The following is a 23,437-nucleotide window of genomic DNA, read 5'->3' as shown; positions in this document are numbered from 1 at the left end:
TTCCATATATATATATATATATATATATATATATATATATATATATATATATATATAAAAATTTTTTTTTTTTTTTTTTAATTCTGAGACTGCTGATCAGTCTCTAACCGATCAGCAGCACTCACTATACATGAAGGAATCTCACATGATCACATCATCGCGCAAGACTTCTGGCGTGGGGAGAAAGAATGGTGGCTACCGAGGACTGCTTCAGGTGTGAGGTAGTCTCCTGCACCAGGAGACGTCGGGTAGCAGTGCACATTGCCACTTTATTCATGGCTGTCCATGTCGCCACAATAAGTTTTTGGGCACTTGTTTTTATAATGGCTTGGAACATCATGAAGGTTTTTAAGGGGTTAAAAATTTAACAATTTTTTTTTTGCCATCCAGGAGTGCTTAAAATCTACTCTTAAATAGCTTTTATTATTTTTTTATTTATTGAGTCAACCCAGGAAAAGTTTTCTACTTTATATTGATTTATAACTCACCTTTTACCTAAACCAACAGTTTTGCACAAAAGGAGAAATATTCCTTGTGTTAGAGTGGTTCCTGGATCAACCACCAGCAGCGGGAGGCCAACAGATACAATCAATTACCAAAACCAGGGAAGCGCACCATGTTTGCCTCACTAACCAATTCCCAATATTTAAATGAGCTGTGCTACCACTGCTCATGCCTGGGACTCATATGCACTCCTAGCGTACTGATATCCTAAAATGTAATCCCCATCCATTGGATTAGGATAATGTGCCAACGACACAAACAGGCCATGGTTGGGTACAATTCTCAATGCAGCTACTGGAGAAAAATGTTCCCGGGAACACTTAAACTTGTGTTACCAAAGCCTGTGAATGTGCAGAGACCCAGCACTGTCAACTGCCAACCTTCTAGACTGTAAGCCTGTTTGATCAGGGCCTTTCTTAACTAAAGTGTTAGGTGATATGCTACATACAATGTACTGTTTACGCATTGTACAGCACCAAGGAATATGATAGAGCTATATAAATCAATACAAGGGAACCACTAGCTGTATGTGCCCTGAATCTGAATGTTGGTGTAACTTAAAGGTAATATTGACACAAATACAGTGCTGGATATAAGTTGGTCCTATATAAATAATTTACAATAACATTACTATTATTATTTTTTTATCAGTCCCCATTGAAGACATCCTTCTAGTCTAATTTTCCAATTATCAACCATATTTTCTCTGATGTAATCCCTAAAAGTAATGTAGAAAAGCTAAGGGAAAAGAGCAACTAATTGAATGTGCGCCTATTATAAACAGAACTTGTCAATGATAAGAAGCATCTTTTTAAAGGCAATAATCTTTCACACCACTAGATGGCACTGCTTAGCAACATAAGGTAACGCTTACTTGAAATGTGTACAAGCCTAAGGTATGCAAGCAAAGAATTATACTAGTGATTAATGTTTTCTTACAATTGGATAATGTATAGTCTGGGAACATATTCTGGATTGCTTGAATCCCATGCCTTATTGTTTCTCTAAATAATGTTACAAAGTTGTTGTTCTTGTTGTTGTTGCCTATGCCAAATAGTTTACAAACTTCCCCTTCTATGAAACATCTACACCGCAAACAAAAACAAAAGAAATTATAAATTAAGGATGCTTACATGACTTCTGCTTATAACAAGACAAAATAAATGCTAGAACGATTAAAAAAAACACTTTTTGTGGTCACATTTACACAATAAACTGATCAAGCCTACATAAATCACTTGACGCATCACTTCATCTGATCATGCAGAATTGGAAACAAATTTAATAATAAAGCACAAACACTAAATTAAGTTACATTGTTAAATTTACAGGAACGACAAAGTGTAAATAAACCTAAATTCAAATGATGATAACCAGTCTATAAAAAGTTGCATGCCATGTTAACACAAAACACATTGTGACAGAGAATCCTTTAAAGTGCATATGACGGCTGGAGTGTGCCTTTAAACTGAATATGTGGTTAAAAACAAGCAACTTGGTCACCCTACTCCCATGGTGCTAAGGTAATCACTACTTTTCCATTAAGATATAGCCTGATCATCTTGGGAGTTGTATAGTTCCCAATATTTCAAGTGTCCAAATAGTTTGTTTTGGGGTGTGTGGCTAGCGGCAGGGCTTTACAGAGACTTTTTATCAGACTTTGAGACCTATTGAAAGGCATGCATTGTACCGAGTAAGGTATTCATAACAATAATATTTGATTTATCTAACGTTATAAACACAGTTTATACACATTATTATGATTGTAGAACACTCTATGGGACAGAAGGATTTGATTCCCAAAAAGGGACTATCCATTCTAAACACAGACACTTGGATACTATGGAGTTTTAATCTATCAATGATTTTTTTTTTGATTTTTTTTTACCAGGTGGGGCACTACCAAAATCAGTGAAAAGCCACTAGTAGATTCATGTACCAGGTATCCATTATACAGAGATTTGGAAAAACACTATAAGGCAACACCCCCTCCTCCACACACACAACACCCAATACATGTATGGTATAGAGACATCCTAGGGAAAACAGTTCATAACTCTTCTTCCCACCCCTCCCCCATGACACACATAGCAATGTCTAACACTCTTAAGTATTTTACTTTTTTCAGAAAGCTTTGCAAATGACAAATGCTCAGTGAACTACCCTTGAGACAATTTTCTGCCTGGTCTTTAAACACAACCAAAGAAAACCAACACTTATTTTTTTTGGGGGGGGGGGGGGGATTGCGATCATGTTAAACAAGTCCGGATGGTGGCTCCTCCACGCTGGAGTAAATGAAAGCAATTAGACATGTAGCAAATGAAGAGAACAGAATGCAGACGTTGCTGCTGCTGTTAGCTGTCCATTTCCATTTGGATTGTGCGTGGACACTAATTAGGATTCTATTGATGGTGGGGCTGATCGCTTAAATGGGAAGACGTGGATGAATGCTGTCTGCATGCCATCTCCCAACACCCCATAACTCCACACCGAGCTGTCAGCCGAGCGTAGGCAGACACTGCAGGCCCCACCGCATTTGTCACTGTGGCTAATATCACAGATCCGCTGCCTTCTTGCTTTTTTTTCTTCCCCTGCACACAAAGATATGTAATTCAATGCTCAATTTACCCTTGTCTCGTAGGAGATTTTTCCCTGCTAATTGATAGAAATTAAGCCATTAATCAAGCCACCAGCCATCATTCAAACCACGGAAGATGAATACAAACTTTCATAATAACCACCTTCCCCATTTTAGTGTTCATTAGCATTAATTTTTAATGCAATTATGCTATTCTTTTACGCTGAGCTCATAAATTACGGCTCTTTTGTTTCTGACTGGCCTTGTAAAACCCAAAGTAATGCTTTGTGCTGTGATCTTAAATGCAATTACTGGTCCTCTCCTCTCCTGTGTCTGTATCCCCAATAACCTCTGCGCACACGGCCTGCCGCCGCACACGTATGTCTACATATTTAAACAAACTAAAACTCATTAGCTGACCGGCTTTATTCAAATCCGGCTTCGCTGTCACATGCACATGCTAATTTAACCTGATATTCTTAATGCTTATCCTTAACCACGTCCGAGCCAGAGGCGCTCACAGTATATTCTGCCCCTAAAATCTTAAACAGTATATAACTATGATCACTAAACTGTATACCTTATGTGTATGTCTGTGAAACCCCTTGGGCTGCATAAATTATATTATAGATCAATTATAACAATAATCAAATACTGTTATCAAGTGCAATGTTACATGTGAATGATGAGTTACCCCCAGTGCAAACCAGTGTTTAAATGGGTACAGTTGTGTTTTAGAATCACTAGTCAGGACCGGGAGTCTTGGAGCTACACGGAGTATATGGTTAGCCAGCTGGACGGACCTACTGTATCTATGATGCCTTTTAGCTTTTTTTACTTCATTTTAAATGGTGGGATTGCCACAGATCTTAATTCTAAGAATGCAAACACAAACACGATGAAAGCAATGGCAATCTCAAATATCCACATACTGCTATGTGTAACTACTACTATCGCAGTTAAGGTAGCAAGCAGGTACACTGGGATGACGGTGCGCTCTCTCCCCTCCGAGCTGCAGTGGACAGTGGATACAGCGGCACTATATCAGGAAAGAGCTGGTTAAATGCTAGCTGTCTGGTAACTCCAGCTTAATTTAAGCACATTTAAATGGTCAGTTGATTCACTGGTGGGGAGTTCCTTACACCAACTTAAAATCGAACAAAGCTCGCTACAGACTGGGTTTTGGACTGTACGCTGGCTTCTTATTCCGGTTACTGATTGGAAAGTGTTCTAGTTTTACTTTGTTGTGCTGGTAATTGCCTGAATAAAAGCCTGACCTGCTTGCACCTACCAGTCTCTCGTGGGGTATGTAAGCAACTGGCACAACGCTAATTTTACTTGGCTTCGCTTTCTGGGTTTACACTTTCGCTTCTGCCTATACATGCGAGGGATCTAAACAAACATGTCTGTGTCTGCTTTTTAATAACCTCCACTTTGAAGGCTTTCTTGAATATTGATTCACTTGCACTGTATTAAAACATGCCCCACATAGTGCTGGATGGATATAGGCCTCCCACATCTACACAGACTCATAGCTGACTCCATCCACACAATCATGTAAATGTGCTCATTTATAAAATAAACAGCTTTAATACAGCTTTATACTACATGACAAAAACAATGCCTGAATGGGCGTACATTGGTACCTTTTATCATTGCCTTTACTCAGAAGCAGGGTATGGTGAAGACAGGTAACGGGGAGAAGACATCTGCACGTACATTTCTGTTACTTTTGCCCCAGCGCAGGGCAGAGGAGCGCCTACATATTTTGTTGTATCCTTTCGCTATGCAATGTTCGGTCACTAGGGGGAGTGAGCAACCAATTTCTGCACCTGTGCTGCTGAACCATTACAGGGGGTCCACTCCACAAGGTTAATGTGAGGGGATCCTCATACCAGAACTTTAAGGAAGGGCCACCTTCCCCTACACCTCTGTAGCAAAGATGCCCACTGTGCTTGGGTAATATAATATATATATATTATATATGTGCATGTGTTAAAGATTCTGTCCCATCAGTTAAGCTGCATATTACAACATTTCTAACTAACCATATCATTAGGAATGTTATTTCATTTTTTGTGAGATTCTGACATTTTCCTAGGAATTCTTGGCCTCATCATGTGGTACAAAATACTTTAAAGGCTCGAATTTGGACCAAAAATTGAAACAAAATTTACCCGAATCCGTGAATTACTTATTACTTTTTTGGCCAGACAAACTGTAGACATATACAGTATAGGGTCTTAGATTACAGTAAAAAGAGGGCCATGGAATGTATTAAGAAAGATGATCCCACGGTTGTCTACTTAATAATGTAGCCACAAGGCTGCTGCATTATATTATAGGAAGCAAACATTCCATGCACACAAATCTTAGCCAAACATGAGGATTAAAGATAGTTAACAGATCCTGGTTTTTGACTTGGTTTGTATAAAGTCTCCCACTGCCACTTCGAGAATTTTCCAGCTAGAAGAAGACTGTCAGTAAGATGTTGACCTCCTGTGTGACAAAATGGGCTAAATCTGCAGGAGATGGGTCAGAACTTTACTCCTATATGCAAAGTCTTTAAATTCCTATTTCATTGAATGATGAGTTCATTGAATGATAGCTTAACTGTCCTTACCTGAATGCATTGCAATTATGCACTCAATCATTTGCCTCAATTCAGATGTCATGAGCAGGGGAGGGCTGGCAGCCTAAGGCCTGGGGGGCAAGTCTAGTCAAGTGGCCCATTGCGCCACCGAATCAGCCCACTATACATGCCCATCTTTTCCTGATTTTCTAACACATATTGATGTAATGTGATGGGACTGGGAGTAAAAAAATTATGTTTAATACATTAAAAAACAGCTAATCTTTGTAACAAAATAAAATTTAAATATGGAAAAATTGGACCCTAGGCATTTCCTGTATGCCTAGGCCTGAAATTATCCCCAGAGTCCCTTTGTCCCTCATTCACTAAGCCACACTTCTGTTTTACTTACTCCCGGTAGTTCAGGTATAGATCAAATAAACAACACATGTAAACAGCACGTGCATGTATAGATCAACTGAATAAGAAATACAAACTCTGTATTTGCAGGTATATAAATAATGTATACAAACATAGCATAGCAGAATAACACACAAACCCAGTTTTGCAGGTACAGATCAACTGGAAATCACATAACTAAGCATTAAAGGTATAGATAAAAACCCCTAAATTACAGGCATAGATCACAGGATGCACACCCCCAAAGCCAGCCCTGGTGTCCACACTGCCCACATAGAACCCGACCAGCACCAAGATAACATTAACAAATTACAGTCCAGAGTGAGCCAACTTTGTCCCCAAACAGCCCAGGGTGAGCCAATTTTGTCCCCAAACAGCCTGCCCTGACACCAGTACAAGCTCTGCAGCACCGACACCCAAACACACACACCAGGACAGGCTCTGCCACACTGACACCCAAACACACACACACCATGACAGGCCCTGCCACACAGACAGCCAAACACAGACACCAGGACAGGCTCTGCCACATCAACATCCAAACACACACCAGGACAGGCTCTGCCACACCGACACCCAAACACACACACACACACACACACACACACACCAGGACAGACTCTGCCACACAGACAGCCAAACACACAGACACCATAACAGGCTCTGCCACACCGATATCCAAACACACACCAGGACAGGCTCTGCGACACTGACACCCACATCCAAAATGCTTTCCACACTGGTTTGTTGTTTTTCCCCCTTGTGTATTGATGCCCAGCCAGCCCCTCCTATTTGGTTTTAATGTATTTCCCCCCACACCCTTGTGTATTGCCCCATGTGGATTTGTGCCCCCAGCCAGACCCCTTTGTACATTATGCCCCTTGTGTATTGCCCCATGTGGATTTGTGCCCACAGCCAGCCCCCTTTGTACATTATGCCCCAACACCCTTGTGTATTGATTTATGTGATGTCCCCAGCCAGCCCCCTCCCTTGTGTATTGATGCCCCCCTTTGCATTGTTAATGACTGACCCATGTAATTTGAACCCAGCCCCCCACCTTTGTGTATTGATTTATGTGGTGCCCCAACCACCCTGTTGTGTACTTATACCCCCTCGCCACCCCCATTTTGCATTTAATTGTTGTCCCAATGCAGCCCCCCCTTTGAATATGGCTCCCCTTCCGCCTATTACCCCAATTTTTTTTATTTTTTTTAATACTTACATTTTTGCCGCATCCTTCACTGCTGCTGTCCTCCAACGTGCTCTTCTAGCTGTCACGAGGAGCTGTTCCGTGTGACTCCGCCCCCTTGAGCTGCCCATCACATTGGCGATGTGACGTGCCGCTCAAGGGGGCGGAGTCACACAGGACACTGGGCGGCACTGTGCAGGCACGCTGGCCGCTTAATGATTTTAAAGCGGCCAGCGTGTCTTACGGCCACTTTATGATTAACCATTGCAGCCAATGTGGCTGTGACTCTTAAAGCGGCCGTAAGACACGCTGGCCACTTTAAGAGTTACAGCCACATCGGCTGCAATGGCATTTCGGTGTGCCGGCCAGTTCGGCCGGCCTACCGCGGATGCTGCGGGCGTTAAAGACGGCCCTGGTGCGGCCGAATCAGCCGCTTAAATGGGCGGCCGCGCGGCCGTTTAATGAAGATTCAGGGCGGCCTGGGGGGCAATTGCCCCCCTGCCCAGCCTGCCCCTGGTCATGAGTGACCTGTGTACAACATATGCTCTAAGCTGGGATAATGGAGGAACATTCAAAAGCATTATTGCGCCAATCGATCTAAATGTTCATAATAGAAACACTAATAACACAATTTATTGCTGTCCGTGATAAGTTTCTTCACATTCACAGTAAGGCTAAATATATTTTCCTCGTAATGAATACTTTCAACATCATCAGATAAATGACGTTACCTGATCTTAGACAGAGTTTAGCCTACTAACCAAAATTTTTTTTTTCACACCTTCACGTGGCAGTAGAAGTTTGGTAGGTCCTGTACATTAGGATGACCTCCTTATAGAAAATGTATGCTGCTGCATATTATTAAAGTATTTATGGCGCTACTGCCTCTGGTTAAAGGAGCCAGATGGTCTTCTCCCTATTGTCCCTTTTACAGTATACAGTGGCAATAATGCTCCAGGCTGCAGGAGGTAATCCCTGTGTACTGCCACTAATGTGCACTCATAACACCATGTTTTATGTCTTATTTTTTAGATAGGAAGCAGAGGGTAGCGTGGGCTGTCATGTATTTGGCGTAGATTGGATCAGATCATGAAGCAGATAAAGTACATACAAAGGTCTTGTTAGTAGGTACATGTACCATTTTAATGTCCCTTCTTCAAATTCTCTGTATATTATGTCTTTTAAAGCCATGGTCTCCAGAACCAGACATAGCATTCCTTATACTGATCTGAATCAGTAATTATGTGATGTGTTCTTGTTTGCCTTTCCTGAGAAAACGCAGGCTTTGGCAGGACTGGAATGGCCGGTGGGCCGCTGCCATCAGCACCACACACTAACGCTCCAGATCAAGTGTTGTAGTGTGCAGCCTCATATGCCCCACATATAACCATAAAAATGAAGTGTGCGGCAACACATATCCAGACGTTGGCCACATTGCCATTGACTGTTCGACTCTGAGCTTTGGTGCCACAAAGCTAATTTTAACCTGGTCTCCAAACATGGCTCTGCGCATATATATTCTGTCTCTTTAACAAAACTTCAGAATCAAAATTAATATATAATATATAATAATCAATACAGAGCAGAAGAGCAATTACCAAAATGTAAATGATGGAAATAATAATACTAAATGAGTTAATGACCTTGTTAATCTGCATTATGAGCCCTTCCCTTGAATGTCATGTTGAAACGTGACACATACTCACCATAAGGAAATACAGAAGTGTATTATATATATATATATATATATATATATATATATAACCATACAATTACCACAAAAATACAACATAATACCAGTACTAAAATCGCCGTCTATTTCTTACCCTGAACAATGAACAACATCCCATAAAAAAGTAAGATTTCTTAATTATTACAAATACTGCCAAAGCATTTTTACACTCCTAATAAAATGTGGATACAGCATAGTGGACATACTCTATATATGCGAGGGCTTAAAAAAGGAAAAACAAAGCAGCAGTTACATAGTCAATTATGTCTTGTAAAATTAAGTACTGTTTCCTAAATCAATATATTTAACAGATCAAGTTATTAGGAAATATGACGGTTGGTCCCAAGCTGGAAGCAGATAAAGTTTCTAGGCTTTTGTAAAACATATAGAATAACAGCCAAGAACGAGCTGTTATGGGAAAACAATACTGTAGAAGAGTTTAGGTGACATCATATGAGAAAACGTTGAAGGTCAAGCAATTTGTCAATGTCGCTCAAAGCTCCAAAGGATTTTACATTTTCAATAACTATTTTTACTCACAAAATCTGCCTCAAAGTGATCTAGAAACATACATTTGCTTGTTCAATAACAGTTTTAGTCAACTGAATTGTGGTATACTCTTTCCACCTACCGTGATTTCTCTAGAGTAGCAATGATCTCTGGGAAGGAGGAAGATATTTCTCCGTGCTGCTTCATTTCCGCAGATACAGAATGCATGAGATACTTTATAGAAAGCATGAAGTTTTAGGAATTAAATTTAACTGAATTATTACAAAAGATCCGTTTATACGGTGCTTGTTTGGAAATAGCCAACGCTCCATCGCTTCATGAAGCGGGAAACCGAGACACAGAAAAGGTTTTAACTCAAACAATGGCAACAAAATTATTAGAAACAAATGCACAGAGCGATATAATCATTTATGTAGGAAGGGGGAAATACTAAACACTATCCCCTGGGAGTAGAATGGAGGATCTTAGGCAAACGCAACTTTGTTTCTCCTTAAAAGATATCTCTTTCAAAAATTAAGAATTCTTACAAAGGAGGCCCCAGGTGGACCATATCTGGATTTCTGTGTCTTAAGAATGTCAGGTATCCAAATTGGGATACCTGGGTTGGGGCATGTTTCAAGAGGTGGGTAGGGTAAACCCGAGAAGTGGGCTAAACAACATGGTTATCCGGCTGCCTTAGCTGAATAGCCACCTTAGCATTGCGAGGTGGTCACATTGGAGCTACAATGGACGTCTTTGCTCTAACAACACAACTTTGATTTCACAATTCAGTGGGTCAGTCAGAGGGGATCAGAGGATCAACCAGCCCAAGATCCCCACTACCTGCAAAAGTGGGACAGTGCCCAAAAATCAGAGGAGCCCTGCAAAAACCTGACTGTTGGGCTATACAAATTATATACCTAATATTTTTAGTCTCTGAGACAATTGAAAACATAATTAACCTTGTTCCAAAATTGTGAAAATTATATATATATATTATGTTATATTTACATTTGTATTTTTCAACCTGGAGTTTAAATGATCAATATAATTATAGATACGTTTTTGGCTAAGAATGATTCACAATTTATCATTTAGAGGGTGTGAGATGGAAGCCCCAATTCACAGAGAATCTGCACCAATGTCCATTCCTTGAGAAATCTGCAGTACCTTCCAAGTCTTTCAACGAAGAGGTTAAACACTTCCTGAGTCCACGGCCAAGTCAACAGAAAATGTAAGCATCAGATATCAAATAAGATAATCGTACAGGAAGCAATTGAAATATTCATGCAATCATTTATCCATACAAACCTCTATTGTGTAATAATGAATCATTTTGACCTCCGTATCTCTAAGTAGAAATGCAGCCGGTAATCTGCTAACCTTACAGCATTAAGTCAATAATGTAAACACATTATGGTTTAACCTTTATATTTCCAGTAACGTACAACTATGTATTTCTATTTAGGACACTGGACCGATTAAAGGGACACTCCAGCCATCACATGGATTTTACTGCATATGATAGCCGAGTGACCCCTTTACAGTCTTGTGATATTCCACTTTTAGAGTGGCTTGAAATGATTGCGATATAGCTAGACACAGAACACATGGAGCAGATGTAGGTACCAACTGACTGGAACATGCTAATGGAGAGAGATACTTAACAATAGCTTCAGTTACAATGTTGGGTCATAGCAGCTGGAAGCCACGTGTTTTGTAACCCTCAAGGTGTCCCTCGGCACGTACCTCCTTTATGTGACTATAAACGAAGGCAAAGATCCAACTGGGATATAGGGATGTAGAATTGAGTTCAATAAAGTCCCCGTGCTACCTGCTTCAATACAAACCGATCCATGCCAATTAATTTCACAACCAAAAACTTTGGGATATTTGTACTCAAATGTTCCACATCCATTATTGGTTTTTTTCACCTCTCCATATATATATATATATAATTTTATACAGCGCCATCAAATTCCACAGAGCTGTACAAAGGGTAGATAGGGCATAACAAATAGTATATAACATAACAAGATGACATACAGAAACAGGCGAGGAGGGCCCTGCTCAGATGAGCTTACAATCTAAGCGAGGGTGTGTGTTTCTTTACGGAGTCAAATTAATTCCCTTTTTGATATACACATTAACATTTAATAATGGAAAGGTTTCGGAAAGAAAAAAAAAGTTGGGCAACCTTTAGGAAACAAACAATGTGAAAATGGCATTAAAAATGCTAACCCATTTTTATTAGGCATTTCATTCAAAAGCCCAGATTTGGCCTTTACATTTCTGTTAATTTGCACTGGTGACTCTATTGAGATTTTCATTAGTAAAAATTGTTAGCCCTGGGGAATCGGTTATGCAAATATTGGTGTGTAGCTTTGGCCTGTTAGCCATCAATTCAAATCGGAAAATCAATGTTCCTAATAGCTCCTTATTACACAGTTGATACATTCACGGGCCTGAGCCGAGTACTGTCACAGAATAATCAATTCAGTCCAAACCTATTACGTGATCACTGCCAGAAACCGTTTCATAATGTACTTGTTTATTTATAGGTATGTTTAAATTGTTCTCTGTTTAATTGGAGGCACGCACTTCATTTTAGCTCTAACCAGTTCTGGCGCTTTACTGAAATTTACAAGTCACCAACAAATTGGACGATCAGCTTGTTGGATGTAACATTTGAAAGGCGTATAAATGTAAAATAGGAATAAACTATATTTTCCTATCATTTTGTGGCGTATGTTGCTGCTCAAAATGAAAACCATAGAAGATGCCAATGACTATCACTGCCTGGCCTGGGACCCGACACATAGGGCTACAAACTCTGCTAGGGTTCCATGTAATAATAATAATCCTAAATCTAATTGTACATAACTAATGCGGTTTTCATGAAACAAAGGATGTTGGAGATCCCTAAATACAGCCTTAATTTGAGCATATAAATCACATTTCTGGTTATATCAGAAACTCAGGAGGCTCTTGTCCCAAGGGGTCACAGCTTGTAAATAATCACTGCTAGCACCTAAATATTTAAAGTTCATAACTATTTCATATTTTCCAACAATATGACGTCATTGAGATACTGTACGAGGAGCAGAGATTACCGAGCCAACTCCTGGCTAACAAGTGGGAAGTTGCTCCGACATATTAATATATTGTTCTTGGCTGAGTGACAATGAATCGCACAAAAAAGACTCATCAATAACATTAAACCCTTCATCAAATTCACCTGTTTAGCATCACTGACTGAGATGATGAGTGGGCCACTCAAAGCGTTAGAGCAGAAGGCAGCAAATTGCTCAAAATGATGCTTTATGAATGAGTTAAATTGAATTAGTGCACGATGCTACTGTTAATCTTTGTCCCATTAAGTTATGATAACAATGTTCCTGATGGCTGCACAATCTTGGCAGCACGCGTATAATGTGAACACTAATCAGAATCGCTCAGCAGGTCAGCAGATTAGGATCGCGGTTCCTGGCAGATGCACAGATATTCTCCGGGGACTTTCCATCCTGCATCAGGTCACCCTAACAGCCATGATGAAGAAGCCCCACACGTAACCCGCATGCTATTGTTGCATTGCAAGAACACAATTGCTCTTTTTTGGTTCTAGGACGAGCAGAATATTCCCATCTGTGCTCTGAAGTGTCTTACGAGACAGAAATGGTATTGTGCAGCCTGCCAAGTAACAGCCTGGTATCATTATGACTATCCTGGACATCAAATCTTATGTTTAGCATGGTCTCTGTATCTCTTTAGGGCAATTTATTCTAATGCCAGTGGTTAAGGGTGAAAAAATAGAAGGTGAGTTGTTATAAATGTATATTGCATGGCTATATGAACTTTAAGGTAGTACTGATGAATACAGTTTCTATATTAGTCTCTTGTTATCTTGACTGCCATGTAGTCACAGAGTTATAGTCACGCTCAGGAAGTTTATAAAATGAACCAGATGTTGTGTCACACTAATGGTGGCAAGCAAATGGTCTCGATAAAGACCATTATAAAAAGATATTCAGAATTTCTGTACTCAAGCAGGGATTTAGACTACAAGCGGCCAGTGAGAAAGGCAATGTCGTAGATGCTGAGACATCATTAACTTATTGTAGGATATGAATCAGCTCAGGCCGTGACCCTGAGAATCTGCCCATTCAGCCCGAGTGTTCCCAGGTACTCTGATGACACTTTTGGGTGCAGGTATGAGTCACTGTATGAGTGGCTAATAGTCAATTTAATTGTCAGTGTACCTAGCAAAATCCATCACCGCAAATGAAGGTACCGAGGGTTGTTTACGCAAAGAATTTCTATTTGTTAATAAGAAACTGTTGCAATTTTCAGGGGTATCTTTAGAATTCACTAGAATTTCGGGTTTATATTAGGATTACCTCTCTTTACCCCAAACCGTTACCAAACCACTTAACCAATCTCATCTTGAACTATAGGGGTTTATGTATTTTCTGCAACTCTGACCAAGATGGAAACCTTAAGCATTGGTTATGCCACCATCTCTCCTAGGTTGGCAAGCAAGTGGATTCTTGATGAGACATTATGGCGTTAGCCAGCCTACAAGATTATCCCCTATTGTGGACAGCTCACATTTTGTTTATAAGATCCATTATTAGTGTCTGGCCACGTAAAACATTAAGTAGTAAAAGGAGCATTTACTTAGTTATAAAGGTTTTGTAATAATAATGTAACATGGATCCAATCCTGAGATTGTGTGTTTTGGTTACAGTTGCCACAGAAGCAGAATATGATTTTGCTATAAAACTCAAATCAACAATAATCATCATTATTTAATTTCATAGCAATGATTTTTTTTTATTATTATTAGAGACTTAAGGTCAGGTCATTTCCAGAGCAATAATCTGTCTGCCATAAAATATAAAGCGCAATGCATGACCTTAGGCAGTACCTAATGGGCATCTAAATAAATTGTCTTATCATTGAACACAGCACTTTAAGTTATTACAGCTGCAGATCGTGACCTCATGAAGTCCGAGGCGGCTGTAGCTGACCAGCAGCTCTGCTACAAATTAGAACGGGGCTTTGCCTCGTAGGCCTCTAGCAGACAATGTTTAATCTGGGATGTTTTCTGGAAAGGAAATGTGATCCATGTCACAGAGAACTTTTACAGAAGGAAAAAGCTAGGCAAAACGTGCAGAATTATTTTGGCTTTGTTCTAGGGAGGTTCTAGATTTTCAGAAGCCCTAGGCAAACACATATGTGATGAAAATAATAGCTATAAACTAAGAAACAAAATATATTTTTTTAATATATTATAGTTACACACATTTCAAGAATGCGTGTCTCGTCCCTACTACATACTCTGATCGGGAACCCTAATACTAATGGGGAAACGCAGCAGTTAATGAACTATTAGCGTATGGCTTTGTTTAGCAACATTATTACAGATGTCGCATTAACTATATTGTTGTCACCCTATACATCACGTGAATGCGAACTGGATCTCCTTACTGGAAGCAATAAGACAAGGGAAAGGAATTCATTAAAATTATTTTCTCTTCCTCTCTTTATATTGTAACTTGTCCATTTAATTAGGGACACTTATAAACAGTACATTCTACAGGGTGGCAGGGACTTTAATAGAGCCCGGTAGTACATGTTTTTCCATATAAAGTCCTCAGGAGAAAAAAAAAATGAGGTTCATTAAATATAGCCAACAGCCTTCCAATAACTAATATCAATGATTTCTTTATTTAGCATAATAAGCCACGGCTTATTCCTGCTTTATTGAGAACAGGAGAAAATGAAACTGGTATAAAGGCACCTGTGTTCAATCAGGGACATGATTGAGCATTGAAGAGTGCCTTCAGTCCTGGTTAGGCAATCTAAACTGAAACATTCATTAATATGTCCCTTTATCAAAGATTTAAATGGACAGTATCTAATATATGATTGTACATGTCCAGTCACATTAAAAAAGGCATGCTTTCCCTGTAAGCAGCTATACCTTTGTTAAATATGCCTTTATACAATTTAAATCCCGTTTTACAAACAATTGCCACCTGGCTCCTATATAAATAGAGCAAATTAAACTGTCACCATTTATACCCCATTGCATTTGTTGTCTCGATTGTAGTGCAGCACGTGGCAGGGAACCTGCAATATCTGCCAGCAGAGGTCAACCCTACGATATTAAATCCTGCAACACAACTCTTGTGTAGCAAACCAGAGGGAAACCTATTACCAGCCTCTGCCTTTCTGAGGAAAAAGGGGGAAAAAAAATCAACTTGAAATTTGCCATGATGAAAAATCAATAAAGCAGTAATTGCTTGGCTTATCATAGTGAGGGAAGACAAATTAGGGAGTGGAGTTTACCATTCATCCAGATTCATTGAAACAAGGAGAGGTTCAGGATCACTAAACCAGAAAAAGAGAAGGTCTCAGAGTGATAATTAAATCAACTCATGCTGATTTTCTGCCAGATTTATTTCCCATGTGTATATCAAAATGCTTCACCGCTTACTAGCGACCCTGCTTGCAATGTGACATTATAGGAATTATTTTTATCCAGCCCTAATTTAGATTTCGTTTTTAGAAAGGATGGTAAAATTGTCAATAAATTTAAATTGCATTAATATTAGAACGGGCAGGTTTAAAAAAAAATAAATATATGCTTGACTTTTAAATTGAACTCTTTATTTATTGGATTCCAATGAGGAACATAAAACTGACTAGGTATAGGACGCTGTATTTGGGCAAAAAAGAAATCTGTTCTGTGTCCAATATGTTTGGCATCCCTGATACAATATTTAAAGGCAGTATCAAATAAAATAGCTGGGGCTCTTTTTGAAAAACACTTGACATTTGAGCTTAAGACTGGACAATTTTTATCATTTAACAAAATACAAAGAGTGAACAGAGAAAAAACTAAATTAACACCAAACAGGATTAATTCTTCTAGATACACTTACACAAAGCAGGGGGTTTGTAGGCATATCGTTTGGTGTATGACTAGACAATTATACCAAACAGGTGCTAATAATCAATTTAATATGTAGGCTGAAACACAATATTTAACAAAATAGCTACGTAGGGGGAACAAAACTGGATGATGAACAGCAGGTGAGGGTGCTGAAGACAGTTTAATGTCAAAAGTCACACAGCATGGCAAGACTGAGCACAGGAACAAAACACAGGGTAACTATTATTATTATTATTATTATCCTTTATTTATATAGCGCCAACAGTTTACGCAGCGCTTAATACAATACATAAATTCAAGGGATATGACAAGACAAGAATTGACAGACTAAGACAAACCGATACATTTGCATGAGCAAAGTCTCTTGCAAGCAGCCTGATGTCCTGTCTACTGATGTCTTGTCCATGCTTTTTTCTGAAGCAGCACAAAGAAACGGGCAATGACGAGGACCATAGGCGCAGCAGTCGGCCAAGGAAACTAAGTGCAATAGATGAAAGACACATCATGCTTACGTCACTTCCCAATCAGAAGATGCCCAGCGGGACCTTGGTGCACCCATCTACTGTCCGGGGAAGTCTGGTCACAAGTAGTCTTCATGGAAGACTTGCGTCCAAATAGCCAACATGAAAATAAAGACCAAGGGACTCAACTATTCACGAAAGCAGGTGCTCTAGACTGTACAATTTTGAAATATTTAGCTGTAGCATACGGTAGTTTTTGTAGCAGTTTGCCCCTAGAACAATTAATTTGTTCTGTTTTAAAGGCAAAGGGTAGTCACACCAAATATTGTGTTTTGTTAAATGATTAAAACAAACTATTAGCTTTTGTACCGTATGTGTGCGTGTAAAGATATATATATATATATATATATATATATACTTATTTTAAATTGGATATTTAACACTTGTTTATTGCCATTAATATCTGAAACATTACTAGAAAATGAAATGTAAGAGAGAAATGCATTAACATTTCAATACAATGTTCAGTATTTGGATTTACTATATTATGAGTTATTTGAACCAAAATACCTAGAATTTGTATTCATTTGGAGCCATTTTTACAAATCAAAAGAGTCAAACAAATCCCCCTCAGTACTGTATAATGTAATAATTATTTCTTGCCCCTAGAGATGATATCCCATTCAGCAAATTAGCATGGCTCTTATCTGAGGGCAAATGAAATCAAAATTTCAAATTGGGAAGAGGGAGCTATTTATTTTCCCTTTTCTCCTCTTTTTCCCTTCTGAAATGATTTCTTTTTGTGTATGTGTCCTTTAAATAGCTACTGGGGCCTTAGTAATTAAAACGGCACCAGCCTCCAGTCTCTAATCTGCAGCTTGGGTCAGCTGTCTGTAGATTCTAATTTGTCCACATTTGTATTCATGACAGCAGAATGCTGAATATTTAACAGCAATCTGGCAGAACGGGGTGTTCTGGTGAGCTTGGAGGTCAAATAATTTGATTTCTGAGCAGATTACATACAACATCCAACATCAAATCTCACATCGTTTGCTAACAAAATTACAATGAAAGCAATGTTGCGACACATCTACTGGAGGCAAGCAGTAGAACAATCTTCTATTTTTTCTAAATCAATTAAACATTTTAAATAAAGCGGGGGTTTTTAAATAACAGATGGTAATTAGTCAGCAAAAGGAAGGTCTACAATTCCTTGGATTCGTAAATGGGAACTAATTATTTATTGTTTTGTTATTATCCTATGGCTGTAAGGTGTATGTAAGGTAATAAGGGTCACAAAAGGTGCAGAAATGGTAACTTTGATATATTTCTATGTTTCTTATGATTACTCAATTCACATAAACCTCTGCTATTTCAGTTCTCATAACCTAGAAGCTCTAGAAACATTAGAATATGGCACCCGACAAAGTCATGCGTGATGCAGAGTGTGATGTAAAGTACTTATGTGGAAAATTACATTGTGTCCATAAGCCACAGAAAAAGGTACATATTGGAAAAAATAATGGTTATTATTATTATTGTTTTATATAGCGCCATCAAATTCCGTAGCACTTTACAATGGGATTTAAACTCTAAAATTATTATGTATAAGTGCCATCACATTCCTAAGTGCTGTAGAATGAGTAAATAGAATATAATAAATAGATTACGAAACAATTGGTAATTAGGGCCCTGCTCAACTGCGCTAAGACTTATTGCCAAAATGTATTGCAGTAGTAGGATAGCAGCGTACACAAAGAGTGTGAGCTGCAATCAAGACAGAGCTCCGTGTAAAGAAAGAGGCAGGGGGAAAGAAAGATGGCAAGCTGTAGTGATGATGGGAGTACAGTGTTATTGTGTGCATGCTGTTGGGCAGGGTGTGTGCAAGTGTACGGTGTTGGTAAGTGTGTGTATGTACATGGCGATGGAGCATATATGTCTGATTGTATGATGTTAATGTACTGTTGTAGAGTAGGTATGGTAGTGTAAGGTGTTACTGTGAATGTGTGTGTGAGCATATGATAACATGTGTGAGTATATGCTGTTAGCATGTGTGCATATGTTATTAGTATGTGTTAGAATTAATGTGTGTGCCAGTATATGGTGGTATAGTATGGGTGTATGGCATTAGCACAAGTGTGTTAGCGTGTATGCGGATGTTAGCGTATGGTGTCAGCAAGAGTGTGACAGGTTGTGTGTATGTCAGTGTATGGTGTTAACATCCGTGTGTGTGCAATTTCACATATGGTCAGCAACAGAAGGAAACACAGCAACAATGAGTTTTTAAACAAATATGGCGCAGTATGGTCTTTTCTAAACTGGCGGCCACCAGTATATCCAACCTCAACACCTTTGTGCATACGCTGACTGCTTAAGATAAGGTGATTTTTTTGTTATAACCAAAACAACATTTATAAAGACAACTAATGCCCAGACTGGGAAACAAACAGAATAATACAAGAAACGGCTCATAGAATGAGCATGGAAAGACCAATGTGAGTAACTACAGAAAAAAATGTCACAGCTTAGAAAAGGAAATAACATTTCATGATGGCAAGAAATGGAGAGAAAATGTATTCTTAATGTGCTTTAATCATTTGTAAGGGTGGAAAGTGCATTGCACAATATGAGAAATTACACATTCCAATGATAAAAAAATGACATTTACGGCAGTCTGATTAAGGTCTATGTTCACACTACAATCTATACACAGCATATATTTCTATAAATTAATTTAATCTGTTTTGGGCTGTAATGTTATTTAATGTTTTGAATAATAAAAGTAACCAAGATTTCAATGCTTCTAGGCATTTTTTGTGACAGGTGCAAATCATTTTACCGAAATGAACAATAAAATGTAAGGGAAAAAACGTTTTGCAATTGAATAACCTTCAAATAGGAGAAAGAGTGGGATTAAAGTTCAGATAAATAAGAAACGACGGATTACAGCAGGTAAAGTGTTTCTAGTTAAGCCTTAATAATAAAGGCTTTATGTAGCCCTACATATGTCTATAAATATATAACGGTGTAGAACAATGTATTTACCAAGACTTTACATTCTTCTCTTTAGGAAATTATTCTTAAAGAGCAGCTTATTGTGGGGTTAAAATTGCATTATTTAATAAATGTACACTCCAGCCATTATAGGCTTAATTAATATTATAGCTGAACATCTAATATATTTGTTTTTTTCATGCAAATGCCTAAAGGGATTCAGCAGAATCTGATTCTATACCTTCTAGAAGTAAGAGCGCTATGTACATATCATGTCTATCATTTGTCTGTTCTTTTGTACAAGGCACATCAATGAGTGACTAAAGAATGATCCACCCATAGGATTATATACCAAAGGTAACAAGGCATTAAGAGAGCTGCGGGAAAGGTGACATAGAAGCTGTCGGCAGAAAAGGTAGGTAGACATTGAGGGAGAGTGTGAATGAGAGTGTGAGAGAGTGTGAGAGAGCGTGAAAGAACAAGAGACAAGCGCCTGGGCTCAGTCAAATGCGCAGCAGTGCCATGGATCTGAGGTCTGAATAAAAGACTACCTCTAGTACGAGACAAGGTTGGCTTTTCGGGTGATTTGTACTGGGGAAAAAACCTTGTGTTATAATTGAGGACTTTCAAGTCATCTCACAGATTTAACTATGCATTACACAGGGTCACCCGAGCTTTCTCTGCAGCACAGAGAGGGACCTTCATAATACATAGCGAAGTAAAGAAAGTCCATCTACTACTCAGTATAAGTGTGTGTATATATATTATATACACACACACACACACGATTGCATGTGATTTCTCACTTTATCATCTGTTTGTGATCCACTTCTTTATCGCACATTAAGCCTAGATATCCAACATAATTAGCAAATTAACATAAGAGAGAAAAATATTCTTTAGATGAAACGAGTGCCCAGTGTAGTTTGAAGTAAAATCAGTTTAGCATACATTATTAAAATTTCATTCATTACAGTGAAAGCGTTATAGCTTCTTTTAATGATCAATGGAAACAAATGCTTAAACTATGTGATATGAAATCTCTAAAGATGATTATAAGGATTAGCTTCATTTTGGAATGTATGAATACTAAACGAATAATGCAGATAAATAAAAAATAAAAAAGGCAGACAATACACAAACCGGTAAGAATTACAATAATTATTTGTATTTTAGGTATTTATGCGGAACTGGAAAGCAAATAGATATCCGTTATTTTCCACAAAGTTTTGAAAGCTCAACATCTAAAGAAAAAAACCCATGTATTCAACTTTAAAGCAAATGATAAATATATAATCTCCTGTTTTCAGATGTACTAAGAATGTCTTATCTCTGTTCCTCTAATGTCTTCTGTAGGCCCTCTGTCTGCTCTTCTCTTACTTGCTCATATAGGATAATATTACAGTAGGGGGAGGTGAGCGTTGGGGCAGGGGGACTGCATCAAGACACAGTCAAAGCTTAAAAAACCAAAATGGGTTAATTTACTAAAAAAAATAATATATATATATATATATTTTTCTTCTATGAAGCTGCATTTGCAAGCTGGTGCTCATATTCTGTGGAATTAGTGCGATTAGTGGACAAGAATGCTGCAATTAATGAGAGGGGAATTTATGTATATTTATGTTAATGACATTATTCATTATTATTCATTATTAAGTTTTGAAGCAGATCTGTCACTTTTCCCAAAATGCTACATGTTACATTTCTATACACTAAAAACCATGCTGTTGGCTGGTTCAGGCAGCCTTGGTAATAGGGCGAGAAGTGACAGAAAGGCAAGGAGACGTTTTTAATACTAGTATCAGATACCATGTCAAGTGCGTGACGAAAGGAGCTGATCATATAAGTGTGTGTACGATGAACATAGTGACGTTAGATAAATACTTAAACGGGAACGGCTGTTATCATAGCTTTTGGCATAAACAGATTTATTTATTAATTATCCCTCTACTGTGTAACAAATAAACAAAGGCTCAGCACTTCAAGTTGTGAGGTGTTTTAACGTCCACACACAAATGTGGCTCGTTCACCTGTTGATTTTTTGGTGCTGCTGACCACCTATATTATCACCCTACTTTGTAACATCATTATGCCATTAATGTATAAATGTTTTGGTGAAATTTAGGTTAAAAGTTAACCTCACGGAAGCTGAGCTAAGGATGGCAGACCCATTATTATTACTAGTCTATTGTCCTTAAAGGCGACGTTCCATGGAAAACTATTCGGTTGTCCTCTTAAAGGCGACGTTCCATGGAAGAATATTTATGTAATGTAGGGTGACGCTGACAAAATCCTTGTTTTATCTCACATTTCCCCAATAAATGTCCTTTATGAGGCTGCCATTGTTGTCAGTCAGAAACATTGAATTTGACGGCAGATAAGAGGCATTCACCTCATCTAGTCTGCACGTTTTTCCTAATGTCTTAATCAGTCATTGATCTTGATATTTTGGGTGACTTCCTCTGCTCAAACATCACACTGAGCTGAAAAAAGTCTCAAACTTTTTTTTGGAAAACTTATTTTTAATCGGATACTAGTAATAATAACATTTGATGGGTGGTCCCCTTTAACATCCTAGAGCCAGGTGTAAGATATTATAGTCATTTATACGAATGACAACCAAAAGGATCTAATATCAGTTTGTAGAAAAAGAATCACTATATAGAAATATTAATAAAACCAATATTCCCTGCAATGAACATGATCTGTATTAATATCCCAGGTGCTTTATGTGAAAGCTTGAGTCACAACAAAATACTTGCACGGGATCTCTACATGTGTACAATCATACCCAGGTCTGAGTTTAATAGAGCGCCCCGCAAACATCTATTGTTGGCCCCCACACGTATGTTTTATGCATTTGAATAGGAAATGCATGCACTTATAATCACATAAAATGTTGTCGTTTAAAAGGGCAACTCAGTTTAGTATACCCTAAGAATGATCAACACTAAATCATGATGGTACAGATCATGCATGTAAAGATACTGTATATGCATACTGCATGTTTATTAAACGCGTATTGTAAAGGTAATTCTATATACCAGTTACCTTTTTGGTAATTATTCATACAACTCATTAGAATGCTTTCTCAAAAACAGATGTCCAAACATAAACTGCATGATATATTTATAATAAAAAAAAAAGAACCAAGCATTTCTTTTTCTTGTGACTATCCCAAACAAAAGGGTCATCACACAAAACACCCTCTCTCGTGTGCATGGCACGGGAAGCACTCCCTGCTCATACTTCAGGTAGGAAGTACTCGTAGGACACACCATTTGAGGCAGGGGGAAAGTGGAATCCATGCTTCTCACGTTTATCTCACTTTTCCTGTGGTTTCTCTGTCTCTGGAGACAACCTGACACACAGGGGTCAGCCTGGTCATTGAAATCTAGCCGGGAAAAATGTTTGGGCCATTGGCAGCCGGACCTCTTGCCCCGATCATAACTTCCAACGACTATGCTTACAATTTGCAATGGGTCTACAAAATCATGTGGCGTAACATACAAATTTGAGGAAGACAAAAAATCT

The 23,437-nt window shown here is 38.5% G+C and overlaps 1 protein-coding gene across 1 annotated transcript in view; it reads right to left on the bottom strand.

Annotated features, from left to right (window-relative positions):
- Nucleotides 1-23,437, bottom strand: part of LOC149300356 (serine/Arginine-related protein 53-like) — a 119,897-nt gene that overhangs the window by 6,874 nt on the left and 89,586 nt on the right. The window lies entirely within an intron of this gene.

The sequence above is a fragment of the Sceloporus occidentalis genome, unplaced genomic scaffold, assembly GCF_023333645.1.
Source record: "Sceloporus occidentalis isolate IW3139 unplaced genomic scaffold, rSceOcc1.0.p SCAF_25, whole genome shotgun sequence".
NCBI lineage: Eukaryota > Metazoa > Chordata > Lepidosauria > Squamata > Phrynosomatidae > Sceloporus > Sceloporus occidentalis.
This window is presented reverse-complemented; position numbering and strand designations above follow the sequence as displayed.